Consider the following 27,207-nt stretch of genomic DNA (forward strand, 5'->3'; position numbering starts at 1 on the left):
TGCTACCGATAATAGAGGGATCAGGTTTTTGTGGAAGCCTGATTAGTTAATTATTGGCCTGTGATGGATTTGTTATCGACGACCCATCTGTTTATTATCGATTTGTCACCGATAGCCTGTATTTTCTCTCTCAACGTGTTATCGGTTTGCTTTCGAAGTGTTATCGAAGTTTTGACGGTTTTCTGTCGACGGATTATCTATTAGCTATTGGTTTGTTGTGGACGTGTTATGGTTGTTTTTTGGATTTGTAATCGGCTTATTATAGATGAGCTGCTCGTTTTCGGCGTGTTGTCGATTTGCTGTCGACGAAAAACGAACCAATGAAAACCGATAACTCGTCGATAAAAAACTGAAACACGATAAAGCGCCAAATACACGACACGAACATTTCCGCGAACATTCCGCAATCTTGTTCGCAGCTTTGGCCATACACCATACGAACTTTTGGCCTAACATTAGTTCTCTTTCAGACAGCGATGAATACGGACAACTATTGTGCTGCAGCAATATTGCTCGCTGTGGCAATTAATTTGCCACAATGATGGCAAAGATTTATACATTTCAATAAATGCACTCAGAAATTTTTTATTGTCCATTTTACTTTTCCGCGCACGTCTGTTCCGTTCAGAAATTACTACGATTATGAGCTATTTCGCCATACACGCACGAACAGTTCGCGCAAATGTTCGCCAAAAATTAATATATTTTAATTTTTGGCGAACATTTGCGCGAATTGGAAAACACCACCATACACGACAGAAAAGGTCGCAGAAACATGACATAACGGGAAAGTTCGCGAAAATGTTCGTGTCGTGTATTTGGCGCTTAAATTGCAGAATTATATAGGGATGGTCAAATTACTCCCATAGGGTCATAACTATTTTTAAAATATTGTCTAATTATTTCTGTTTTAGTTTTTACTTATCTTGGTACTTGAAACTGTGAGCTTCAGTATTATAGGCAACTACTTTCCCTTCCAAACCAGGTTTTGAATATCGACGTCGATCACGACTTGCCTCCCTTTAGAAGATTGAAGGTCCACCATCGCGACATAAACATAACTGGCAAGTTTTGTTTGGCCGCGGTCAAATTCGTTCCGATGGTTAACACCAGCTGATGAATAAATGAATATACAACACTCAATACTGAATGGAATGTAAATGGAGTATAAAACTTTCACAACCCAATGCCTTGCGGATGAAAGTATTAAATTGCTCAAACAATTTCCAAAAATAGTTCTACAATCGTATTCGTAAAACAAAGTATATGTATATGTAGTGATGCCCAAAAAGTTGTAAACAACTCACAGACTGTCCCCTGCACCTACACCAGAACAACAAATGGTTCGGTAAACAAACCCACTAAATGGTATTCTCTCAACCTAACACAAAAATTTATTTATCGCATGCGATAAAGCCGAAAAGAGCGCCACATATTTTGCTTCACCACTACAGTCACACACTTTTATTACACTGACAAACATTTAGGAGAATAAACTGACTCGCCACCATTCACATTCATAAACTTGTTGTTGGATTGGCAACTCTACCAAACATTGTCTGCTTCTTTTATTGCCTCGTTTGTTTTGGTGTGTTTTCGACGCTCTGGACTTGAGGGTGCATTCGTTCGTTGGTTTACCTATCGACTTAACGTTTTCGGTCGCTGTTATGTTATTATTTGGCTTCAAGCCGCATCAGTTGCCCATAAGACGTCATAATGATCGTATTTCTGTAGGCTAATACGGAAAAATTGTTAAATATTAACGTTATCGGGAAAATATAACAAAAGTTAACACAAAAATATTCGTTCGTGCGGTTGATTGTGTGAAAATTTATAAAAGCAGTCGTCGACAAAAGCGTGTTATTTTTTTGTCGCGTTTTTTTTCGTTTTGATGACGCGAATGGAAAGCGTATAGGTACAATGACTACAAAAACAACATAAAAAACAAATGCCAAGTGTATAAGTGAAAGGAAGAAAGAAGAATAAGAGTGATAACAAAAATATTTTGAAATTGGAGTCAAAACATGGGTTTTAAGTGAAAAAAATTATATTATTATAAAAATATCTGTTTGGATGTGAAATAAAAGAAGTAAAAATTTGTTTGCATGTGTACACCTTCAAGGTAAATAAGGTAAATTGTGGAAGTTGATGTTTGTGAAAGAGTGATAGGCAAATTTGAGTGACAGCCTCTGCTTGCAAAGAAGGCGGTAATTTTTTGCAAAAAAAAAAGTGTTGGCGCTTTTCAAAAGTTTTACCTAAGCATTTAAAATTTAAAACAAAAAAAAATTATTAAGCATTGAATAAAAAAATATATAGGTAACAGATAATTTACAAAATGGTAATACAAATTTAAGTTTTCAATTGATGTAAAATAACTGAACCGCAAGTAAATAAAAAACGCTTTGTGTGCCGTTACAAATATTGATTGTCTACAGCTTTGCTTGAAACTGGTAATGATAATCACTATTTTTCCATATAGCGAGTAGCTTTTGCACACACATACATATTTACATATATACATATAAACATCTATATAAATCATTCCATGTCAATGCGGCTAATACGTAAATTTGTCCCCACTTCGTACGGAATAACAATTTTTTGTACGGAAGCAATGGCACCATTCACTCTCTTTTTAACAACATTTGAAAGTTGTAAATTGGCTAAACAATAAATTTTAACAAATTATTTTACTCACTTACTTTTTTTTCAATTCTTGACAGCTGTAACTTAGCTTAACAATATTTTCAACAATTCAGCTATTCACTAACTTTTGTCAACCCCAAAACTCGACAAAGTTTTTGTCGATTTTGACAGTTGGCAATCTATCTTGGTCCTTATTGGCGTGGTTGAGCTGTCGAGAAAGTTGCTAAAATTTATTTACTAGCTTAAATACCCAAACAATTGCTATTTTGAAAGTTAAATTGTGATTTTTTTTTTTAAGAAAATGGCATTTAAGCATGTGGCGTATAGTTAGTCGTGGAATGCTACTGCAAAGAATACAAGAGCGGTGGGTCTTGCTGCTGCCTTTATGGTGGACGCCTTTCAGAAAAAATATAAAAACTGGTTGTAAATGTTCAAATAATATCAAAAATAATCAACTTTGCCGAATTCTGCACAAAATTTGTGAGGCGAACAAATGATTAGTTGTCTATGCTCTTTAACCTTTTAGTAAATTTTGAAAGTTCATTACCGGAGATACCACCTCTTCTGATATTGAATAAATAAATAACAAGTGTTGCTAAAACCAAGAAGGTGTCGTTTTCACCATCTCCAGTTAGTCACTTATCTGTAAGCTATCGAAATTTTCGTTTTCTCCATACTAACCCTCGCGTCTGAGTTAAGTCCAAAAAAAAGTGTGAACAGAAGTCAGCTGTTTGGCTAATTTTCGTGTACTTACAATGGATTTTTGCGACTTATTCAATCAAATATTCAAACTTATCGATTTAATCGGGGGCTGGTCCCCCTGTGTTGGTGAAAATGAATATATCGAATGTAGATTGCTTTTCTCTAAAAAAACTAAACTTAGCTGGAGATGGTGGAAACGGCCCTTAGTGAATCACTCTTTCAGCAGTGAAACCAGTAATTTGCTATGGTCAAAATCTCTACAGAATTCTTCACAAATGGTCTAACATCATTGCATTGCAAGTTTGTTTAAAATATTTTTTCAACAACGCTAACAAAATTTTCGGCCCTGCATCAAAACATCATTGCAAATATGCAACATCAAAACATCATTTCAAATATGCAACATCAAAATCCATTTGAACGCAAAATAAAATGTGAAATAAAAATTTTTATCGAAAAGTGGTTAACGGTCCGGAGCTTACATTGATAAGGAACAATTTGCGTATATATAAGAGTGCATACAATTTTGAACGCCCTTATTAAACTTGAAAAAACAATGGATTTCTTATACACAGAAAGGTTTAGTGCATTTATTCACTTTACATTTCTTATCAAATATCTCACCAAAATGCAAAAAATTAAATTAAATTAAACAAATTAGGTGATAGTGACAATTGGGTTTGAGGAGTTATAAATTGCGCTGGTAGCTCGGTGAATAATTTGGGTATTTTAGTCACCTCGTACGACATGCATACCTGCCGCGGGTATATTCTAAGCCCCCTAACCAGCTTAGGGGTTAATTTTTAGATCATTGCTACCTGTAGGTATCGACAGTGACGTTGTTGGAATATTGTTGGTAATTGCAGGACAATGGAGCTGATAATAGTCGGTCTCAAGAAATTTCCCTACAATAAAGACCTCACATAGACTGAATATGTCCATAGTGTTATCAGATTTTGTTTGACGACCAAACGAAAGAACCCCAATCAGGTACCAACAGTTATGTTATAGAATAACTCAGTCCTCTTGGCAAATACTAGAAGTTTTCTAGCTTAATTGCTGCCGCGACAAATGGCAACTCTGCTGCCCCTAATAACTGGAGTCTCGACCAGGCGAGCGCAGGACACGAACACAGAACGTGCTCAACCATTTCTTCCTGTAGCTTGCAGCTTGTGTAGGAAGTACACCCGCTGTTACTCCTCACATATAGGCATGTGACGCCAGAAGGCAGTGTTCAGTTAGTATGCCTTAAGTCTTCTCTCTTCACAGATATGAGCCACTTTGTGAGTCTAATATCGTATGCTTTGCCGGGGATCTTTAAAATTCTTCCAAAGGTATTCTTCGGCTTCATCGAACGATCCTTACCAGTATTTTCCATCTCCCAAGCCACAAATTGCTTTCAACATTTCAACGCCAAAGATATAACTGTTGCTCTTATCAGCTTTCGGGAAGAAGTTTTCCCCCAATTGTAATGCATTTGCGATAGGACAAAGTATTACTTAACCATTTCGGTAGTTTTGGAGGTTACTTGAGCGATAAGATAAATAGTGTCGGGGAAGATGAAAGTAACAAATTCGCTATGAGTAGGAAGTATCAAGAAAGATTTATTATGATGTGAGAAAATGTATAACAAAGTACCAATTTCTTTGTGTGGCGGAGACATAAACCTTCTCCAAGTCTTAAGAAGCTGGATTTATAGATACCGCTACAATGAATTCAAGTTCTGCAAAAGCTCCAATGAATTTGAGCTCCATAAAGAGAAGTGCTTAAGCTTCTTCTTCCAGTATACGGAGAAAAATTGCGGTTTGCTCAACTTTTCCAATGTTTATAATGCCCATTCATCAAAATAACGTTTTTATTCAACTTCTTCAAATGAAAAAGCGTTTAAAAAGTTACTGCAATAAAGATAAATTCAATATTTACTATTCATCATATCAATATCGAATTTCTAACAACAAAACATATCAAACTAAGAATTTCGTTTCTCAAAACTGCTGACAGATCCCTTTATATATGTATGTATGTACATATATCTAAAATAAAATGTTATTAAACAAATAAAACTATTCATTTATCGAAATACTAGATCACATTGACAACGGCTTCTGCTGCGCAGCTACAAGCCCAATATAACAAAAACTGCCTAAAAGTGTGCTACAAATATGATTGTTGTTAGTGTTCTTTGTGATACTTTAAAGTTAAGAAACAGAAACATGATAAAACTGTCAACAAATGTAATAAAAATGTCCGGAAATATTAATCGCTGCTGTATATTAGAACGATTTTCCGTCATTTCTTATCACATTTGGTTTGGAGACAAACCGGCCTCGGCGTTGTGCCATCTTCAGAGTCATTTTTCCTTCGGATATATCTTTGCTTTTCGAAATGAAATTGTGTAGGAGACAAAGGTGAAAGGTTTTGTTAACATTTTTATACAAAATATTTCAAAAACCGGTAGCAGTATTTAAAAAAGTAAAAGTTCACATCTTAGCTTGTAATTCTTTTCAAAAGTGGTCGTAATTGCTAACACGAATAAGGATATTATATAAGCGCGATAACTTCATCACTCCTCCAAAGAAATGAAATGAAATTTGTTACGGAAAGGATCTTTCAAATTTTCCTATAGACCAGGGGGTAGATGCAGCAAATGTGAGTTTTAAATGTACACTCTTTCTTCGTGTAATTTGCATGAAAGAAAAATGAATTAAAAGAAAAACTCACACTTACTGAATACAGGTCCAAGCTATTTAAAAATATTTTACTGAACCATTCAATTCTTGTTTGATACAAGAAGGCAGCCCCTACGGCTAACCTTCCGCGGGAAAAGACAAAAATCAAAAGCTTTTTCTATCAGATTTGGACTTTGTGGTCAGGTCGTTTATGCAATAAATATAAAATTATGTTGTCTGAATTCTCAGAAAAGCTGATCCGTTTGGCCACTGATCTTTCAGTTAGGTGTCTGCAGCAAAACAGAGAGAAAACCAAGTCGGAAGATATTTCATCCACTGTGCCATTTGTCACAACGCTGTCAATGAAAAACTTTGCAGACTTGGATCGAAGAGTTTTCAAATTTATCTAAGGAAATGTTATAAAAATTATAGCAAACTCTGTCGTTCAGCTCCAAAACTTACTAGTTAGTTATCAGCTATAAAATTATAACTACATATGCACATGTGTAGCTTCTCATATGCGCGTGTATTTCTGAGCGACACTTCCGCAATTATAATTGCATACTTTTGGGAGCATCTGAGATAAGATATCTGCATGTGTTTGTACGTGTGTAGACTTAATGATTGATTTATTGATGTGCATACAAGTCACTGCTTAGCATCGGCTTAGAGACAACAGTACCCCTTAGTGTTGCTAATATTCGTAACAATATATAAGTGGGCGCGGTTATCATCCGATTTCGTTAATTTTGAATACGAATCTATTCTGGGTTCATATGAGCTCGTGTATCATATTTGATGAAGATATCTCAATATTTACTCAAGTTATCGTGTTAACAGACGGATGGGCGGACGGACATGGCTCAATCAAATTTTTTTTCGACACTGATGATTTTGATATATGGAAGTCCATGTCTATCTCGATTCCTTTATACCTGTACAACCAACCGTTATCCAATCAAAGTTAATATACTCTGTGTGCAAAGCACGCTGGGTATAAAAAACACAAATTTTCCGACTTAGCCATATATCCGACAACGACAACCGAAAACTTGTCGAAAATCGCATAACTAGACATGTGGCCTAATTTGTGTCCATTTAGATCCTTCATCCGTCCCTCTGTGCGTTTACTGCTGCAATAATCCTTGAGATATTCAATCATATATAATATATATACATTAGACTGGGTCGATTTATTAACCGATATCGCGCCATCAATTTCTGGATAGGGTCAGGAAAAAAAAAATTCCACTACGCATACCCAAAAAAATTATTTTCGAGCCTGCGTAAAAAATGGCGGAAGAGTAAATTTTTCGACCAAATCACTCCCCAAAACCCAAAAAATATTTTTTTTTTAACTTATCGCCAACGTTTTTACAACAGTTGCTTGGGGCGTGTTTTGGTCGAGAAATTGACCCTTTCGACATTTTTTTTCGCAGGCTCGAAAATAATTTTTTTGGGTATGGATAGTGGAACTTTTTTTCCTGAGCCCAAATCCTGTCGGAAAATCGATGGCGCGATATCGGTTAACTTTCGTCCATACAAATCGACCCAGGTTAATATACATATATATAAACATATATTTCAGCGAGTTTGAATTGTGCTTTATTTTCGAGGCGTTGTACTTTTGAATATACATATTTTTAATATTCTCAATTTTTGGGGTCTCGAAATAACAAACTAATATTAGCTCATTTAAAAAATACATCAATTCTACATGGAATGTCTCACACATCCATAAGCACATCTCCTCTTTTAGCAAAAATTTTGTAGCTTAAGTCGTTTGTGTGTGTGTATGAATTCATGTAATCAATCGCATGCGTGTGTAGCAATAACACTGGATCACAAATTCCAATTTTTTTTCTGCACCAGAGACGCCATTATGAAATTGCTATGTAAAATCACCCCCTAATTTCGAAAATCAAGCTTATTTTTAATTCTATGGTAACGTTTTTGAGATATTTACGAATAACGGTTTTTTCCAAAAAAAAAAAAAAAAAATTGGGTCCACTTAATCATATATATCTTAAGAACGAATTGAGCAATTCCAAAACGGTTTGAAGCTTTTAAAAGGTAATACAGCACTTTTTGCTAGGCCCTGCAGATTCAAAGGTAACGAACAATTATTGCGGATTTTTTCCATTTTTTTGTGAAAATATAAAAAAATTTATATTTTGCGAGGAGGGATCTCGAAAACTTTTTATTTTTTTGCAAATTTGTACTTTTCTCTCTAAGGTCTGTTTTATTACAAAAAAAATAAGCTTTCATTCAACAAAATCGATGAACTAATACAAAAGTTATAAGCATTCAAGTAAAGATATCCATTTAATACTTACCCTACCCTACATATGGTACATATTTGTTAATATTCGCTAACTAACTGATATACGAATACTAACACATGTACCAGTAGGGTACTTAAGTATTAAATGGCTATATTTACTTGAATGCTTACAACTTTTGTATTAGTCCATCGATTTTGTTGAATGAAAGCTTATTTTTTTGTAATAAAACAGAGCTTAGAGGAAAAAAAAAACAAATCTGCAAAAAAATAAAAAGTTTTCGAGATCCTTCCTCGCAAAGTACATTTTTTTTATATTTAAAAAAAAAAAAAAATTGAAAAAACCCGTAATGATTGTTCGTTATCTTTGAATATGCAGGGCCTAGCAAAAAGTGTTGTATGCACAGTTTATAGAAAATTATATTCGGGCCTGTTCTGGATTCCGATTCCGATCAATTTTTTCGGAATCGAAATGGATTGGTGTTCTCAATTTCGATTCCGACCAAAAATTATCGGTTTGAAAAGTATTGCCTCTGAGCAGTCGGAATGAAAATTAATTGGCAGATTATACACAAATGTTGCGATATTTGTCTTTCAAATAATTCTTTTTAAATTCTTCATTTTATTTGAAAGAGTTGTGTGTATTTTTTGTTTAAATTTGAGTTAAATTGGCATAATAAATCTTTCTTTAAAAACTTCTTTCAAGAAATCTATTAGGCAAACAAATCGATGCTGATCGAAATGAAGTCGACCTGTTCTGAATTCCGATCCAGCGCATTTTTACGATTCGCACGCACAATAGCACGTATTCTTGCGTCTGCGCATCAAAAACCATATCTGCAGACATTTTTTAAATAAAATAAAATTTTATGATACTTAAACCAAAACACATAAACAAAAACAGCTGATTAAACTGGTTACCGAATCGGAATGAAAACGATTCGAAATCGACTTCGAATCGATTTTTTACAATCGGAATTGAGAACACCAAATAGAAACCGAGTCGAAATCAATGTCGTTTTACTTTTCATTCCGAGTCGGAATTCAGAACAGGCCTGATTACCTTTTAAAAGCTTCAAACCGTTTTGGAATTGCTCAATTCGTTCGTGAGATATATATGATTAAGTGGACCCAATTTTTTTTTTTTTTGTTTTTTGAATAAACCGCTATTCGTAAATATCTCAAAAACGTTACCATAGAATTAAAAATAACCTTGATTTTCGAAATCAGGGGGTGATTTTACCTAGGAATTTCATAATGGCGTCTCTGGTGTATTTTGGCTGTAAACCAGTGTAATCATTTTGTCCCGCTTTAGCTCAAGTCGTAAAGCAAGTTAACTTTTACGTATTAATTGAATATACAAAACAATACAAAAGCTGAGCTTAAGTGGTTCTCCCCATGTTCTCTCGACTCTTTCCCCCGCTCGCACTTTCGAGCTTACAAAAAGTTCCACTCAACATACATAAATACGCGCTGTAATTTGTTTAATTACTTGAAATATTATAGAATTGTGGTTTTCGTATTTGTTATTATTGTTTTTGTGATAAGCTTGTTCACAGATTTTTAAAAATAGTGCTTAGTTTTAGCTGTAAATTTAAATATACGGTAAAATATTAACAAAAAAATCTGGTATTCCCCTACACACTTTATATATATAAGTCGCGTTTTCTTTTCTGAAAAAAATGTTACCCCCATGTTAAACTCTTAAGTTCTATATTTTGAACTAAGTCACCTAGCGCTCTGAAAAATTCCCGAGTTAAAAGGTAATGGTGTCCCTTTTCTGAATTAAACGGAAATATTTTGTGAAGTGAACACACAAAACGCACGAGAGGTCAGAGAAGAATTAACAGGGTGACACCATTTACAGAAAACAGAACGGTATTAACTGTGCAAATGTTACTTTCAGTGATTTTACCTAACCTCAACCCCTTTTGTTTTTGTCCGTTTTGTCTGTCCTTTTACCAGTAAATTTTTTACAAAAATATCGCGTCCGACCCGTTGGCGATGACGTTTTTCGTTCATTGCTCGCAAAAAGTTGTTATTCGCGTTGACTTTTGTTGGAATTTTTGTTGTTATTGTTGCCCTTGTCACTAAGTCGACTTGTTTTTGTTATTCTACATCCCATAGCAAGCAAAAAATTTTTTTGTTTTTTGTTTATCGTCTATATAAATATCAACGGCAGAATTACAGAGAAACAATATTAAAGAGCAGATGACCAGCATTCTACTCAAAAACGGCACCGGAACAAAAAAAAACTTTAGAAAAAACGGTTAAGGAGTTTATGTTCTGGTGAATGCCCTCATCGAATACCCAGTTGCATTCACGTATGTTTTGCGACCATATAAACGATGAATTTTTATATCAAATCTTATTTCAAATTTGAAAATTTACGTGCTTTATCCTTTAGTAAATTGGCAACACTGACAGCCTCAGCAAAAACTGTTGATATCTGAGATCTTTGGCTGACGACATAGTGAAAGCGAGAAGCGAAGTTATAACACAAAGACAGAAAGCTATGGAAATGATTTCTAATGGAAAATAGTAAAGTTGTCACAATACAAGAAACGTTTCAAGCTTGTAGAATATATGAAAATAAAAACTATTTCTCGCCTAGCATAGCTTATAGCCAACACTCTGCCGTCAGCCTAAGGGTTTTGAATTTGCGGTTGCCTGAGCGTTATGTAAAGCAGGAGGATTACAGCATTGACACCAGCAAAAGCTATCAGGGAGGTAACAAAATAAACTTTCTCTATCACTTACATGTATTGTGTCACTTTTGATGGTATCTCGATAATCATCTAAGACATATTCATGTTTTTCGACCCAAATAGCGAGCCAAGGAATTTTAATCGAATATTTCTCGATTCCAGCGTGTTATTTTTGATTTTTTTGTATTACACATTAATCAGCAGCCGAAATAAAAAGTGTATCACTATTTAAACTATTCCAAGCATGCTCGATTTATCTTGAACTTGAGAGGATATTTGATGAGTGATTGAAAAATTCAGTGAGCTTGAACCAAATTTTGTATGCTAGAAAATTAAGCACCTTCCTCGCATTCCTCGCAATCAAATGATGTCCCAATCGAAGGCTACTGTCATTGACTTCAGTTGAATGATTCTAAGGAAATATTTTCGGTAAAAATCTTCGTTTACATCGATATGTCAAGGGTATAAAGTCTTATACAAGTTTTTCAGCCTGCGAAAAATTTAACAATTTTATACAACATAGTCTCTATGTACATATGTATTTCTTATATATGGACATAGAGATATTATGTATGGATAGCGCTTAAATATTTGCTTATCATCAGGACATGCATAGCATATCAGTAGTTGTTGGATTATTAACATTGGGACTATCACTTTGGATTTAATGTAACATTCATACTTGTAGCTGATCTAGGAATAGATTCCCCTAGTGGTTCAGTTCAACTGAAGGGATTTTTATTTCTTACAGTCTGATATCTGAAGCGAAACGTCTTTGAAATAGTACCATGTCAAACATCGCTTGAGATGTCTCTGAACATTAACGTTAACACACGTGCTTTCTTTTAACAGCAGATTTAATAAATACCTAAACCTTCACGAGCTTTTGTTCTCTACGGACACTTGCATGCCTCTAAATAAATGTATTTTCCAATTGCTCAATACCCTAAGTTAGTTTAGCTTGCATAGCAGTTCTCTAGCGCTATACAGATAGCACCATTGGGTATATACTGCGACAACTGCCAAAGCCAAGTAATAGCTCCGGCACATAAGCACTTTTTCATATAGATGATTTAAACACAAGCTTGTGCATTATAAGTAGATTGCACGTATTTTCATGGAGAACGGTAGAATGAGCGACACTGGCGCCATCTGATATTGAAAAGTAGCCATCTCCCAAATTTTGTTCCAAGCAAACCATAAGAAGAAGAATGTGGCATTTGCTTTGGTGTTGGCACACTTTCCAAGTGAAATTATTTTTCCCACTGGTTGTAAATTTTCTAACATTTTTCGCAATTAAAAACTGCAATATAACAATCGATTAAGACACAAAATATGTTAGCAAGTATTTTTGATGTATAGGGAGAATGTTTATAACAGTGCTTCGCGAAATTCTGTATGTGAATGGGCAGGGCGTAATAAACTTCAATTGCCACGTCTGAAGTTCCTTCATATTTACAAACGCAACATCTTGGTTGATTGTGGCGATGTTATTGGAATGCATAAGCTTGTGTTAAACGCATCTATATGAAAAATGTCATTGTGCCGCTGCCTTAAATCCAACCGACAAACCTGTTTTTTTCTCAATATTTGAATATCTCTTGCATTCGCTTTACGACTTTGTATCAAGTGCTAATCGCGCCTTTTTTGTTTTCGCATTCTCATAAACACAATTGCGCCTATACGAAGAAACATATGAAAAAAAAAAAAAAATTTTATACTCAGTTGAGCAGAGCTCATAGAGTATATTAACTTTGATTGGATAACGGTTGGTTGTATAGGTATAAAGGAATCGAGATAGATATAGACTTCCATATATCAAAATCATCAGGATCGAAAAAAAATTTGATTGAGCCATGTCCGTGCGTCCGTCCGTCCGTTAACACGATAACTTGAGTAAATTTTGAGGTATCTTGATGAAATTTGGTATGTAGGTTCCTGAGCACTCATCTCAAATCGCTATTTAAAATGAACGATATTGGACTATAACCACGTCTACTTTTTCGATATCGAAAACTTCGAAAAACCGAAAAAGTGCGATAATTCATTACCAAAGACGGATAAAGTGATACAACTTGGTAGGTGAGTTGAACTTATGACGCAGAATAGAAAATTAGTAAAATTTTGAACAATGGGCGTGGCACCGCCCACTTTTAAAAGAAGGTAATTTAAAAGTTTTGCAAGCTGTAATTTGGCAGTCGTTGAAGATATCTTGATGAAATTTGGCAGGAACGTTACTCTTATTACTATATGTATGCTTAATAAAAATTAACAAAATTGAGAACGACCACGCCCACTTTTAAAAAAAAATTTTTTTAAGTCAAATTTTAACAAAAAATGTAATATCTTTACTGTATATAGGTAAATTACGTCAACATTCACCTCCAGTAATGATATGGTGCAACAAAATACAAAAAAAAAGAAAATCTCAAAATGGGCGTGGCTCCGCCCTTTTTCATTTAATTTGCCTAGAATACTTTTAATGCCATAAGACTAACAAAAATTTACCAATCCGTGTGAAATTTGGTAGGGACTTAGATTCTAAGACGATAACTTATTTCTGTGAAAAAGGGCGAAATCGGTTGAAGCCACGCCCAGTTTTTATACACAGTCGACCGTCTGTCCTTCCGCTCGGCCGTTAACACGATAACTTGAGCAAAATTCGATATATCTTTACTAAACTCAGTTCACGTACTTATCCGAACTAACTTTGAATTGGTATAAAAAATGACCGAAATTCGATTATGACCACGCATACTTTTTCGATATCGAAAATTACGAAAAATGAAAAAAATGCCATAATTCTATACCAAATACGAAAAAAGGAATGAAATATGGTAATTGGATTGGCTTATTGACGAAAAATATAACTTTAGAAAAAAACTTTGTAAAATGGGTGTGACACCTACCATATTAAGTAGAAGAAAATGAAAAAGTTCTGCAGGGCGAAATAAATCCCTTGAAATCTTGGCAGGAATACTGTTCGTGGTATTACATATATAAAAAAATTAGCGGTACCCAACAAATGATGTTATGGGCACCCTGGTCCACATTTTGGTCGATATCTGGAAAACGCCTTCACATATACAACTACCACCACTACCTTTTAAAACCCTCATTAATACCTTTAATTTGATACCCATATCTTACAAACACATTCTAGAGTCACCCCTGGTCCACCTTTATGGCGATATCTCGAAAAGGCGACCACCTATAGAACGAAGGCCCACTCCCTTTTAAAACGACTCATTAACACCTTTTATTTGATACCCATATCGTACAAACAAAGTCTAGAGTCACCCCTGGCCCACCTTTATGGCGATATCTCGAAAAGGCGTCCACTTATAGAACTAAGGCCCACTTCCTTTTAAAATACTCATTAGCACCTTTCGTTTGATATCCATATTCTACAAACGCATTCTAGAGTCACACCTGGTTCACCTTTGTGGCGATATCTCGAAAAGGCGACCACCTATACAACTACAACCACTCCCTTTTAACACCCTCAATAATACCTTTAACTTGATACCCATATCGTACAAACACATTCTAGAGTCACCTCTGGTCCACCTTTATGGCGATATCTCAAAAAGGCGTCCACCTATGGAACTAAGGATCACTCCCTTTTAAAATACTCATTAACATCTTTCATTTGATACCCATATCGCACAAACAAATTCTAGGGTCACCCCTGGTCCACCTTTATGGCGATATCCCTAAATGGCGTCCACCTATAGAACTATGGCCCACTCCCTCATAAAATACTCTTTAATGCCTTTCATTTGATACACATGTCATAAAGACACATTCCAGGGTTACCCTCGGTTTATTTTCCTACATGGTTATTTTCCCTTATGTTGTCACCATAGCTCTCAACTGAGTATGTAATGTTCGGTTACAACCGAACTTAACCTTCCTTACTTGTTTTAACATTGATTTATTTAAACTTTTTCAAATTTCTTCTTCACTAATACAAATTTATATTTTTCAAAGCTTTATCTGTTACTTTTTCCCATGTCATCATGCATTATCCAATTGTTGCTTTTGTTTTCCACCTTTTCTTTTATAACTTGTTGCCTTTATTTTACATATATAAATTTTTCTTTTGGTCATTTTATTTTATAACTAGTTCTTGCCGTTGCTGCATTTTTCTTTTTCTCGATTTTGCTTATGGTTATTATTGCTTCAATTTATATTTGCATTTGGTTCTAGGCCTGTTTTTATCCATTTCCTCTCTTCCAGCTTCGTTTACTCCGTTGAGTGGACATTTCTGTACTTAAGCAACGTAAGGTAAATAATCCTTGAAAAATTCATTTAATTAAACTTAAAATAATTTGGTAATTCGAATTTGTGCGTATTTTTCATGATATACATACATACATAAAGTTATTCGGGACAAACCTAACGCGCCAAGATGATAATGGGATTAAAATGGAGTTTCATTTACAGGTCGGATTTACATAGTACGGAAAACCTTGACATATGTACATATGTAGATATTACTTTTTTTTGTGCGGGTTAGGATGGAAAATGCCTAATGCACCATAATTGCTGCCGTCGCAGCAACCGTGTGCGACCGTAGCCCATTACGGGACCGCCTTTGCATAACTTCATGGTGACGTTCCATATTTCACGTTTTTAAGAGCCTTCCGTTGCTCCTGCGTTCAGTTCTCATTTTTTTGCTCTGAGTATGATTTCTAGGGAGTTCCTGATTTATTGCCACTCTTCTGGTCCGCTCAGCATTTTTGCTGTAACATTATCGATAGTGATTTGTCGGCATTTTATCTTTCCTCGAGCAATAGCAGGTTCTGGCTGCATCGCGAGCATTTGAAGAATGTGTGTTCAGCTTCGTCCTCGTCTGCATTGCGGTAAATGAACTTAGGACCTTCGACCTTTTGTATTCTGCATAAACATTTTTTGTAATAACACTGACCGGAGAGCATTTGGATACCGTAGTGATTTACCTCACCAGAGTTTCTGGTGTATCATGCTTTAACTTCTGTTAATACTATCGCTGTCCATCTGCCTCGTTTTTTATTTTCCCACCATTCTTGCCACAACCAAAATGTTTTTTCCCTGCTCTCTTTGCTAAGGCGTTTCATGCGCGATCTATCTGCTTTTTTGCTTACCATAACCTTCTTCCTTCCAGCGCCGCTAAAGGTCCATTAGGATTGTTTCGCTAATCACTTGTACGGCTGATCCTGTTATAGTGCGATAAGCTGAGGTTACTCTCAGATCTGCTGTTCGCTGTATAGCTATTAGAAGTTTACAGCGATTCTTCTTACGAAGTGTGTTTGTCCTCAGTTCGGAGCCGTACAGTAACGTGGATAGGGTGATGTCTATCAGCAGTTTTATTTTGCTTTCTGTTTAGATGCCTTCTCAGTCTAACCTTACTCCCAAGTAGTTGACAACCTTCTTTGATATTATATTTTCGGAGAAGGTTTCAAAGTTAACTTCTGGCTGTAAATGCTTTTTTTTAGGAGAATCTACTTTGTTCTTTCTGCTGCCAACTGGGGTCCATGCAAGTGTAGCCAGTCCTTTGTGCGTATCATGACTAGATTGATACAAACATACATATTAGATGCCGCCGTATTTCATAAATATCGGCGAAACGTCGACGGTTGCCACTGATACATTTTTTTGGGTAGAAGTGTTCTACACATACTCAAAACTAGGGCTGACAGGTAACTTAAGTTAGGCGGTAATCCATAATGATGTTATGATCTAACTATGACCATTAAAAACAATGCTTGAAACACAGACGTCTGGCCTACATATTGAAAGTTTTATTCAGTGTCCAAATTTAATTTGAATAATTATTCCCTGACATTTTAAGGTGTTTTAGGGTTATTCGCTTAGTCGCTTTTAGGCTGCATAGCTCTACAAAAGCATACTTTATGGCGTCTTCTTATTTTCTTGTAGCAGTGCTTTTCTCTATCCAATTGATGCGATCACTGTCCAATTGTCATCGATATGCCCTAACGGAAGTCTAAAGAAACTTGCAATTTCAATAGGGTTGGACCAAAGAGACATGGGCGCTATATTCGGTCGTTCCCCCTGCAATTGGTATCATGGTATCATGTAGAGACAAATTATATGCAGGACATACGTTGTATATGTCGGGGTTAATTCTAGATCACTAAGTGTTAAATCTATTGCATTATATGGATCGAAGCTGTTTCAGAGTGAAACGTGTGTGGAGTCTGCTTTCCCCTAATACGAGTTTAGTATATTAAGTAATTGTGGTCTTATTAGCTACATCTATAACATCTAGAAAAGTAGCATCGACAAAGGCATGAAGTCGACGTCGCAGTCATATAGGTTTTGTGTTCGCATACAGTGCACACGGTGTGAGGAGCCAGAAGCTTATGATGTTGTCTCCCACGAACTCTTGTGCCAGAAAAAGAGAGTAGAGACGCGATACGGTGGTGCACCGTTCCGAACTTCGGTGATTGCAGATGTTAAAAACAACTGGATCCACTCTTCTGGCTATCTTACCGGCATTGAAGCTAGTTGTTAAAGCTGTGCCACAAGAGTCATCGACGACGAGTATTACGGATTACACCAGAACATCTCCTTCGGTGTAGCCATGCTTTGCACCATACATATTCATAGCTAAGAGTGTGATCGTTTTAAGCATATGCATTTTGATTCGACAGACGCAGTAGTGCCAGTTACTAGACCAGTGGTTAGGCTCGTTACCTCTCTAGAGTAAGTGAATGAGGGCAACAAGGGTTGAATGTCTAAAATAGCGAAAACATCGATTTTCTTAAACACACATAAAAAAAATTTTCATGAAAATTAGATTTTCATATCAGAAAAGCACTTATCTGTAATAGTCAAGTACATGGATAAAGCGTTTTTTGTTCGCTGGAAAAAAACTATCAAATTTATATTGGCGTCATTTTCTGAGCAAGCGAACTGCTTGGAGATTACCGTAAATGTTACGCTTTTTTCATAGCTCTAATATCTATTCTTCTTTTTTTTTTTTTAAGGTATGCATTTCGTATTAATTGATTGCAAAAAATGTGCTTTGTGTGGGCGCTATGGGGTTAGGAGTGCCTTCATCTCTAAGCTGATTTTACTTTATCCAGGCCTTGTCGAAAAGCAAAATTTTTTATTAGGACTGTGTGAGGAATATGTGCTTAGATAATAGTCGCTCGCAATTCTTTAGTAATTGATGTAGAATCTCGATACCGATGGTATTTAAATACGTTTTTTTTTCTAATACAAACAAAAAAAAAAAAATTACTCACTCAACTCGAAATTGCCTAGTAACCATGGAAATCTTACAAAGGAGACAATGTACCAAAAAAGTAGGTTTGCGAGGCTTACATAGTTTACCATCTTTGCAATGGGTTTGCGCGCTTTCATGAGTTGTCTTATTATTACATATGTATTTATTTTGTTAACTCAAACTAATTGCTATAGATACTCAATGATCGCGTGCCACGATCACCTAGCCACGTTTGACTAGACAAGACATTTCAATAAGATTCGTTAGTATATCACTTTAATTGGCATGATATTTAGGTTATTATAAAAACTTAATGATTTTTACTAATGAGCTCTTCAACTCAAGTTAAATTGGAGTGTTTATTATAAAAAAGAATTCGGATTGATTTAATATAAATTTTCCGACTTTCCGTTATAACAAAACTTTACACTTTTCTAAATTTTGTGGCGACACCTTCATAAATTAGCCGAAACCTAACGTTTGTGTATGAAAATAATGCTTGACTCCACGCTGTTCAGTTGGACTCAAAGGCTTTTTCGTCATGCCACATTACTGACTCCAGGTCGACAAAGCAGTGCGTGGTAAAAAACCAGGCTAAGATTTTGTGTTCATTTATTTGACAACTAGTTCCTTTATTTTAATGTTAGTTTTTTAATAAGCTGATGCTGTCTGATGTGCGCTAGTGCAAGAAAAAAAGATAAACTTTTTCTCCACTTAACTCCCTACGTTTCGTCAATCTCCTTGGCATCCTCAGGGGCAGGATCTTTATTTTATAATGCGCAAACGTAGCATAACTTATTTATGGGATGCCAGTTCAAAAACGAAAATAAATTCTTAACATATTAGTAAATGCAATTTGGGTGCCAAATTTGTTATACCGTTGGTCAATTTAATTGTCACTTTGTAGTCAAAACGGACATGCCGGGATAAAATTCGACCTAGTGAAAACCAAGCATAAAGCAAAATAAACATTTATTTTTATTTTAAGAAAATCGCCTGTATAAATTAGTTTCCAAATTGTGAAGATAAGTGCAGACTATAATTTAGTCAGAAGTTAATTATAACATAAATGCGCACATTTATCTCTATAATAGCATATTTCTTTACTTTGAATAGAATGGAAATTTAATACAAATGACACTTTACTTTGTGATAAAAATACTGGAAGATAGAACAGTTTATGACAATTTTTAAGCTTATCAGCTCTGAAAATATTAATTAAATTTCTTAAACGCTCGCATGCTAGAATTAAATCCCTAAAATTTAATTACATGGGGAAAAAATGTTTTCGTAAATGATTTGCTGTTTTTCACTACGATCTAGATAACTTTTACCCCTATATAAAATTATAACAACATTAGTGTAAAACAAGTAAGGAAGGCTAAGTTCGGGTGTAACCGAACATTACATACTCAGTTGAGAGCTATGGAGACAAAATAAGGAAAATCACCATGTAGGAAAATGAACCTAGGGTAACCCTGGAATGTGGTTGTATGGCATGTGTATCAAATGGAAGGTATTAAAGAGTATTTTAAGAGAGAGTAGGCCATAGTTCTATGGATGGACGCCATTTAGGGATATCGCCATAAAGGTGGACCAGGGCTGACTCTAGAATGTGTTTGTACGATATGGGTATCAAATGAAAGGTGATAATGAGTATTTTAAAAGGGAATGGGCTTTAGTTCTATAGGTGAACGCCTTTTCGAGAAATCGCCATAAATGTGGACCAAGGGTGACTCTAGAATATGTTTGTACGATATGGGTATCAAATGAAAGCTGTTAATGAGTATTTTGAAAGGGAGTGATCCTTAGTTCCATAGGTGGACGCCGTTTCGATATATCGCCATAAAGGTGGACCAGGGGTGTCTCTAGTTGTACGATATGGGAATCAAATGAAAGGTGTTACTGAGCATTTTAAGAGGGAGTGGGCATTAGGTCTATAGGTGGACGCCTTTTCGAAATGTCGCCATTAGGGTGGGCCAGGGGTGACTCTAGAATGTGTTTGTACGATATGGGTATCAAACGAAAGGTGTTACTGAGCATTTTAAGAGGGAGTGGGCATTAGGTCTATAGGTGGACGCCTTTTCGAGATATCGCCATTAGGGTGGGCCAGGGGTAACTCTAGAATGTTTGTACGATATGGGTATCAAACGAAAGGTGTTACTGAGCATTTTAAGAGGGAGTGGGCATTAGGTCTATAGGTGGACGCCTTTTCGAGATATCGCCATTAGGGTGGGCCAGGGGTGACTCTAGAATGTTTTTGTACGATATGGGTATCAAATTAAAGGTGGTAATGAGTATTTTAAAAGGGAGTAATCCTTAGTTCTGTAGGTGGACGCCTTTTCGAGATATCGCCATAAAGGTGGACCAAGGGTGACTCTATAATGTTTGTACGATATGGGTATCAAACGAAAGGTGTTACTGAGCATTTTAAGAGGGAGTGGGCATTAGGTCTATAGGTGGACGCCTTTTCGAGATATCGCCATTAGGGTGGGCCAGGGGTGACTCTTGAATGTTTGTACGATATGTGTATCAAACGAAAGGTGTTACTGATCATTTTAAGAGGGAGTGAGCATTAGGTCTATAGGTGGACGCCTTTTCGAGATATCGCCATTAGGGTGGGCCAGGGTGACTCTAGAATGTGTTTGTACGATATGGGTATCAAATGAAAGGTGGTAATGAGTATTTTAAAAGGGAGTAATCCTTAGTTCTATAGGTGGACGCCTTTTCGATATATCGCCATAAAGGTGGACCAAGGGTGACTCTAGAATGTTTGTACGATATGGGTATCAAACGAAAGGTGTTACTGAGCATTTTAAGAGGGAGTGGGCATTAGGTCTATAGGTGGACGCCTTTTCGAGATATCGCCATTAGGGTGGGCCAGGGGTGACTCTAGAATGTTTGAACGATATGGGTATCAAACGAAAGGTGTTACTGAGTATTTTGAGAGGGAGTGGGCATTAGGACTATAGGTGGACGCCTTTTCGAGATATCGCCATTAGGGTGGGCAAGGGGTGACTCTAGAATGTTTGTACGATATGGGTATCAAACGAAAGGTGTTACTGAGCATTTTAAGAGGGAGTGGACATTAGGTATATAGTTGGACGCCTTTTCGAGATTTCGCCATTAGGGTGGGCCAGGGGTGACTCTAGAATGTTTGTACGATATGGGTATCAAACGAAAGGTGTTACTGAGCATTTTAAGAGGGAGTGGGCATTAGGTCTATAGGTGGACGCGTTTTCGAGATATCGCCATTAGGGTGGGCCAGGGTGACTCTAGAATGTGTTTGTACGATATGGATATCAAATTAAAAGTATTAATGAGGGTTTTAAAAGCGAGTGGCCCTTAGATGTATATGTGAAGGCGTTCTCGCGATATCGACCAAAATGTGGACCAGCTGATCCAGAAAATCATCTGTCGGGTACTGCTAATTTATTTATATATGCAATACCACTAACAGTATTCCTGCCAAGATTCGAAGGGCTGTTGATTTCGCCTTGTAAAACTTTTTCATTTTCTTCTACTTAATATGGTAGGTGTCACACCCATTTTACAAAGTTTTTTCCAAAGTTATATTTTGCGTCAATAAACCAATCCAGTTACCATATTGCATCCCTTTTTTCGTAGTTGGTATAGAATTATGGCATTTTTTTAATTTTTCGTAACTTTCGATATCGGTAAAGTGGGCGTGGTTATGGTCGGATTTCGGCCATTTTTTATACCAAGATAAAGGGAGTCCAGGTAAGTACGTGGGCTAAGTTTAGTAAAGATATATCGGTTTTTGCTCAAGTTATTGTGTTAACGGCCGAGCGGAAGGACAAACGGTGGACTGTGTATAAAAACTGGGCGTGGCTTCCACCGATTTCGCCCATTTTCACAGAGAACAGTTACCGTTACAGAATCTATGCTCCTACCAAATTTGAGAAGGATTGGTAAATTTTTGTTCGACTTATGGCATTAAAAGTATTCTAGACAAACTAAATGAAAATGGGCGGAGCCACGCCCATTTTGAAATTTTCTTTTATTTTTGTATTTTGTTGCCTCATATCATTACTGGAGTTGAATTTTGACTTAATTTACTTATATACTGTAAAGATATTAAATTTTTTGTTAAAATTTGAATTTAAAAAATTTTTTTTTTAAAAAGTGGGTGTGTTCTTCATTCAATTTTGCTAATTTTTATTTAGCACATATATAGTAATAGTAGTAACGTTCCTGCCAAATTTCATCATGATATCTTCAACGGCTGCCAAATTACAGCTTGCAAAACTTTTAAATTACCTTCTTGTAAAAGTGGGCGGTGCCACGCCCATTGTCCAAAATCTTACTAATTTTCTATTCTGCGTCATAACGTCAACCCATCTACCAAGTTTCATCGCTTTAACCGCCTTTGGCAATGAATTATCGCATTTTTTCGGTTTTTCGAAATTTTCGATATCGAAAAAGTGGGCGTGGTTATAGTCCGATATCGTTCATTTTAAATAGCGATCTGAGATGAGTGCTCAGGAACCTACATACCAAATTTCATCAAGATATCTCAAAATTTACTCAAGTTATCGTGTTAACGGACGGACGGACGGACGGACGGACGGACGGACGGACATGGCTCAATCAAATTTTTTTTCGATCCTGATTATTTTGATATATGGAAGTCTATATCTATCTCGATTCCTTTATATATGTCCAACCAACCGTTATCCAATCAAACTTAATATACTCTGTGAGCTCTGCTCAACTGAGTATAACTAGGGACCCTTTCCGCCATTTTTGGTTACTAACGTATCTATAAATTATTAAAACTTCTGTTCTTCATGTCTGTAAGGTGTCAGTCAGAAGTATAAATCAATTTTTTTTATATTTACGTGTATTTAAAATAGATTTTCGTGATATGTACTTAAAAACATTCATAATTATAGGGGTTGGTCAAACTATGTTGGTGAATACGAAAATGTCAAATGAAGTTAACTGAAAGATTGCTATGCTACACTTAAATTCTAGCTTAGCTAAAGATCTTGATAAAATTGGGCACACCATTATAAGTAGAAGTATCGTGTAAAGCACGGTATTCACATCGCCAAAAAACACTGAAGAAACTTTTTCATATTTCCCTTGTAAGCCAAAGCTTAAGCTCTTTGATTTGAAAATATGTTTTTTCCCTTAAAAATATTCAAAAATTTTTTTTTTTTTAATTTCTTACATAAATGGTTGCAGCACTCATCTAGAAGGCAATTTTATAAAGAAACCAAATCATTTAATAGGACAAAAAAAAATTCTAGTGGGAAAAGTAAAAAAAATGTTGAGCGTTTTCTTGTGAGCAAGCGCTTAAAGTAGGACCTACATAGTATCAAAACATTTACCAAATTTACTTTTTTCACAGTGTTATTAAAATACTTTTTTTAAACGACTATTATTAGTACTTAAATTAACTGACAGTCTGTATCTTCGGTCCGAATAACATGTCTCTATATAACATTTAAAACCAGATACGTCGTTAAGTTCTGATACAGCTTTGAAGTCCATATTCCGATGTTTTACCGATTGATTCAGATATTGATTGATATTGTAGCGAATGTTAGGAAATTGCTCATAATTATGCACCTTCTGCTATGTTCGAATCACTGAACTGTGGAATAAATAACCTCAAATGTTCCGTTCGCAAAATGCTCTTTATTAACAACACTGCTAAGGTGGTAGAGTTTCAAATGCATTCGTGTGCTTCACTAATAGCATGCCAAAATCAAACTGAGTAATCATCACTTAACTGCGCTACTTTCATCAATTGCCTCGTTCGTCTATTTGTCCCAGGGTCTAGACTTTTACCGAGCAGTCTTCTCGATTGCCTATATTGCTGTTGTAGTTGTGCAGCGCTCATTTACTAGGGGGCACAGGGGCGTGCCCAAACTGCTAATATTCGGCACAGTACATCGATTTGCGATAAAAAAATACCCCACTAAGATTCTGGTAAGCCTAATCGTTGTTGATGGTCCTCTACCAAATACTGATTCAGCATGTTCCGGCTGGTGCAGCGTGGTTAGTACCGAATAACTCTTTCCGCCAGGAAGCCCATATAACTAGCACTGAGATTAATTCATTGTTCAAAGTTTTTAATAATATGTTGTGTAAATAACAATATTACCAATTATATTTTATAGCTTTTACGTAAATATTGGTGGTTTTTCTCTCCAAATTTCTAGTATCCAATTCCTGAAATCTTTAACGAAAAGCATTTACTTAATTTAATTCACATCGCGCAATACGTTTTATTTGCAGTGCTTGTTGAAGACCAAATTCAAGTTGGTGTAGGTAAAGAGATTAAAAGTTGAAGCAAATTTATCGAGCCTCACCATCCGTTTATTAATGACTTCTTGTGGATATGCGGCCTTGGTAAATTCTTTTGGAAAAGCTTTAGTCATGTGACACATTAAAAGACTTTAATCCACAAACAAAGTGACGAATACGTCACTCAACTGATTTTGTGGGTGTTTGAAAATATACATATGTATGATTAGAAAAATTATTAAGTAGCACACGATATAAGTATTGTCATCATATCAAATGTAATAAAACAACATAAACGCACATACATCTAATTAAAACACTTGTGATTGGCCTCTCAAATGGTCACTGCCTGTCATATGTTCAATTATTAATAATTTTGTTGTAGGTTCAATTAAAATACACTCATTGTCTTGGGCTAAATTGTTTGGTTGCTGTCGTACATACCCTATCAGGAAATATATGGTTTAGTGAGTCGGTAATGTCAACAATTTAGAATCACTTATATGCTGATAAGATCTACGTTATTAAGTAGGCTTTGGCCACACCTACTTTTAATACATTTTTGCATACTGACTTGACGTGTCGTATTTGAAAATTAGGAAGCCCATATTTTAGCATATATTTTACTTAAATTCTTCTTAATATCTGAGCATTCTTTATGTACTAGAAATATATCTCGTGTTCCCAAGTTGTAGTTTCCACTCCTTCTGCTGCGGTTTCTCGATACTCTAGATTTTTTTCAGATTCTTTTCAAACTTTTCACGTAATTTTCATTTTGTTTATTAATTAGAATATTGTTAACTCGGAACAAACAATCTCTGTTCTGTTGAAATTACTAAACTATTTTGTTCTCTTGACAAAACTCGGTCGAATTGATCATAATGTGATCCATTTTACTGCATGTCTGTTGTTTCAAGATCAAAACCCTGATTTGTTGATCTTACCAGCGTAATTTCTTTCGATGTAGAGTTTTCTGAAAGCTAATGGAAATCAGTTTTTCTAAGCGGGGTTGGCATCGCCCTTCGACAATGGTTTGTCAAACCTCCGAGTGTATTTGAAAATCTTCTCATGAAAATAACATCTGCTTTGCAGATGCTGTTCGAAGTCTGCTTCCAATATGTAGGTTCCCGACGCAAAGCTCCGCCGAATTCCACTCGGAGGTAAAACGTGGCAAGCATTTTTTTGTCGTAAGCTATAAATAGTTTCATTAGGCGATAATACTATTCAAATCCCGTTATTGAGGAAAATACTACTCGTGTTTTTTAGTACCGACTTCCCTGCAGGTCATTCAATATTTCCCTGCAAAAATCGTTGGATAATGTGGTCCACTGGAGTACTTACCATTATACTCCACTGTAATGCAGGAATGGACCAACTCATGTTTCTACACGAACATACTGTAAGCCGATCATTGCTCGTTTTTAACGATTGTCATCACTACACGATGTTTATTGGACTGTAGGTACTGCATGGATTACTCTGATGTAATGCGGAGCTGGAGTATATGGTCCAGTCCTAGGACATCGCAATGTTAATTTGACCATATTTTTTGTATGAACTGTGCTTAATGTTGGAGCACTCGGTTGATCCATAGCGAGTACTCCATACATGCATGCATGGAGTACTCGCGATTTTTGCAGGGTTAATGTCCACATATGCTCATCAAACTTAATTATTTGTTAATTTGTCAACCAATTGGAGAAGTCATAAAAGTCATATATAAGAATGATTCATAAAAATAGGGAACTTGAGTGCATAAGCACGTGCATGTATACATACATACATATATATGTGTGCGTATGTATTGTTCTTAACATATATTGTTGTTATTTTACATACATATTCTGAAGAGTATATGGAAACAACCTTATTTACTTGCTCACTCACCCAGCTTCTATATGACGATTACTGGACCCAACCATACTTTCAAGTTATAATTCACTTGTTCTTTAGTCTGTTTTAGTTTGTTTGTTGTTTTTTTTTCTCTTTCTGTGTTAATTCCATATATCAGTTTTTTACTGCCGGCTGAGATTAAATTTAGTTCATCGCTCTAGGAGATATGAGAGCAGCATAGCAATCAACTATTCAATCTTTCGAATTTCAATTCTTTGCTCGAGGTATAATTTAATATAGCTCGTAAAATTTTTGAAGTTCACTGGCATTTATGTGTTGTTGTACTACATTCTTTTTATAGTTTTATTGTGGCTAAAAACAAATCTTTTTCATGTGCATTGTACAGATACGTAAGGGTTTACGGTTATTGTCTAAAGATTTATTCGGGTAGATTTTGATTTAAGGGAGTTAAGGAAATAAACTGAAAAATGTGGTAATATACCATTATTATGTAAGTAGATGCATAAATACTTGGTTTTTATGGTTCAGTCACAATTTTGTCACGCGAACTGTAAAATAAAAGTAAATACTTGATATCATCGTGTTTATCAAAGCCAAGTCCTTATAAACTAAGACTTGTAACTAAAAATGCATAATTTTCACAATCTAGTAGTAAGGAGTAAGCTAATGGGTGACTTATAAATAAATGAATACAAGACACAATACTTCAGAGAAGATTTAGACCGCGATTCTTTTCCAAGTTGCGTTATGCTACTTCTAAACTTTTTCCTACAAACTGGCAAGGCAGCACCTACATATTTTATGCTCACTCCATCTTTTAAGCATAGCTGT

The 27,207-nt window shown here is 35.7% G+C and overlaps 1 long non-coding RNA gene across 2 annotated transcripts in view; it reads left to right on the top strand.

Moving 5' to 3' along the window:
* The first annotated feature begins 2,136 nt into the window (after positions 1 to 2,136).
* LOC137238133 (uncharacterized) overlaps positions 2,137 to 27,207 on the top strand; it is a 480,771-nt gene continuing 455,700 nt past the window's right edge. For both annotated transcript variants that reach the window (XR_010949115.1, XR_010949114.1), the window contains exon 1: positions 2,137 to 2,450. This is a non-coding gene — a long non-coding RNA (uncharacterized lncRNA). The remainder of the gene's footprint in view (positions 2,451 to 27,207) is intronic.

This window comes from Eurosta solidaginis, chromosome 1 (assembly GCF_040869045.1).
Source record: "Eurosta solidaginis isolate ZX-2024a chromosome 1, ASM4086904v1, whole genome shotgun sequence".
Taxonomy (NCBI): Eukaryota; Metazoa; Arthropoda; class Insecta; order Diptera; family Tephritidae; genus Eurosta; species Eurosta solidaginis.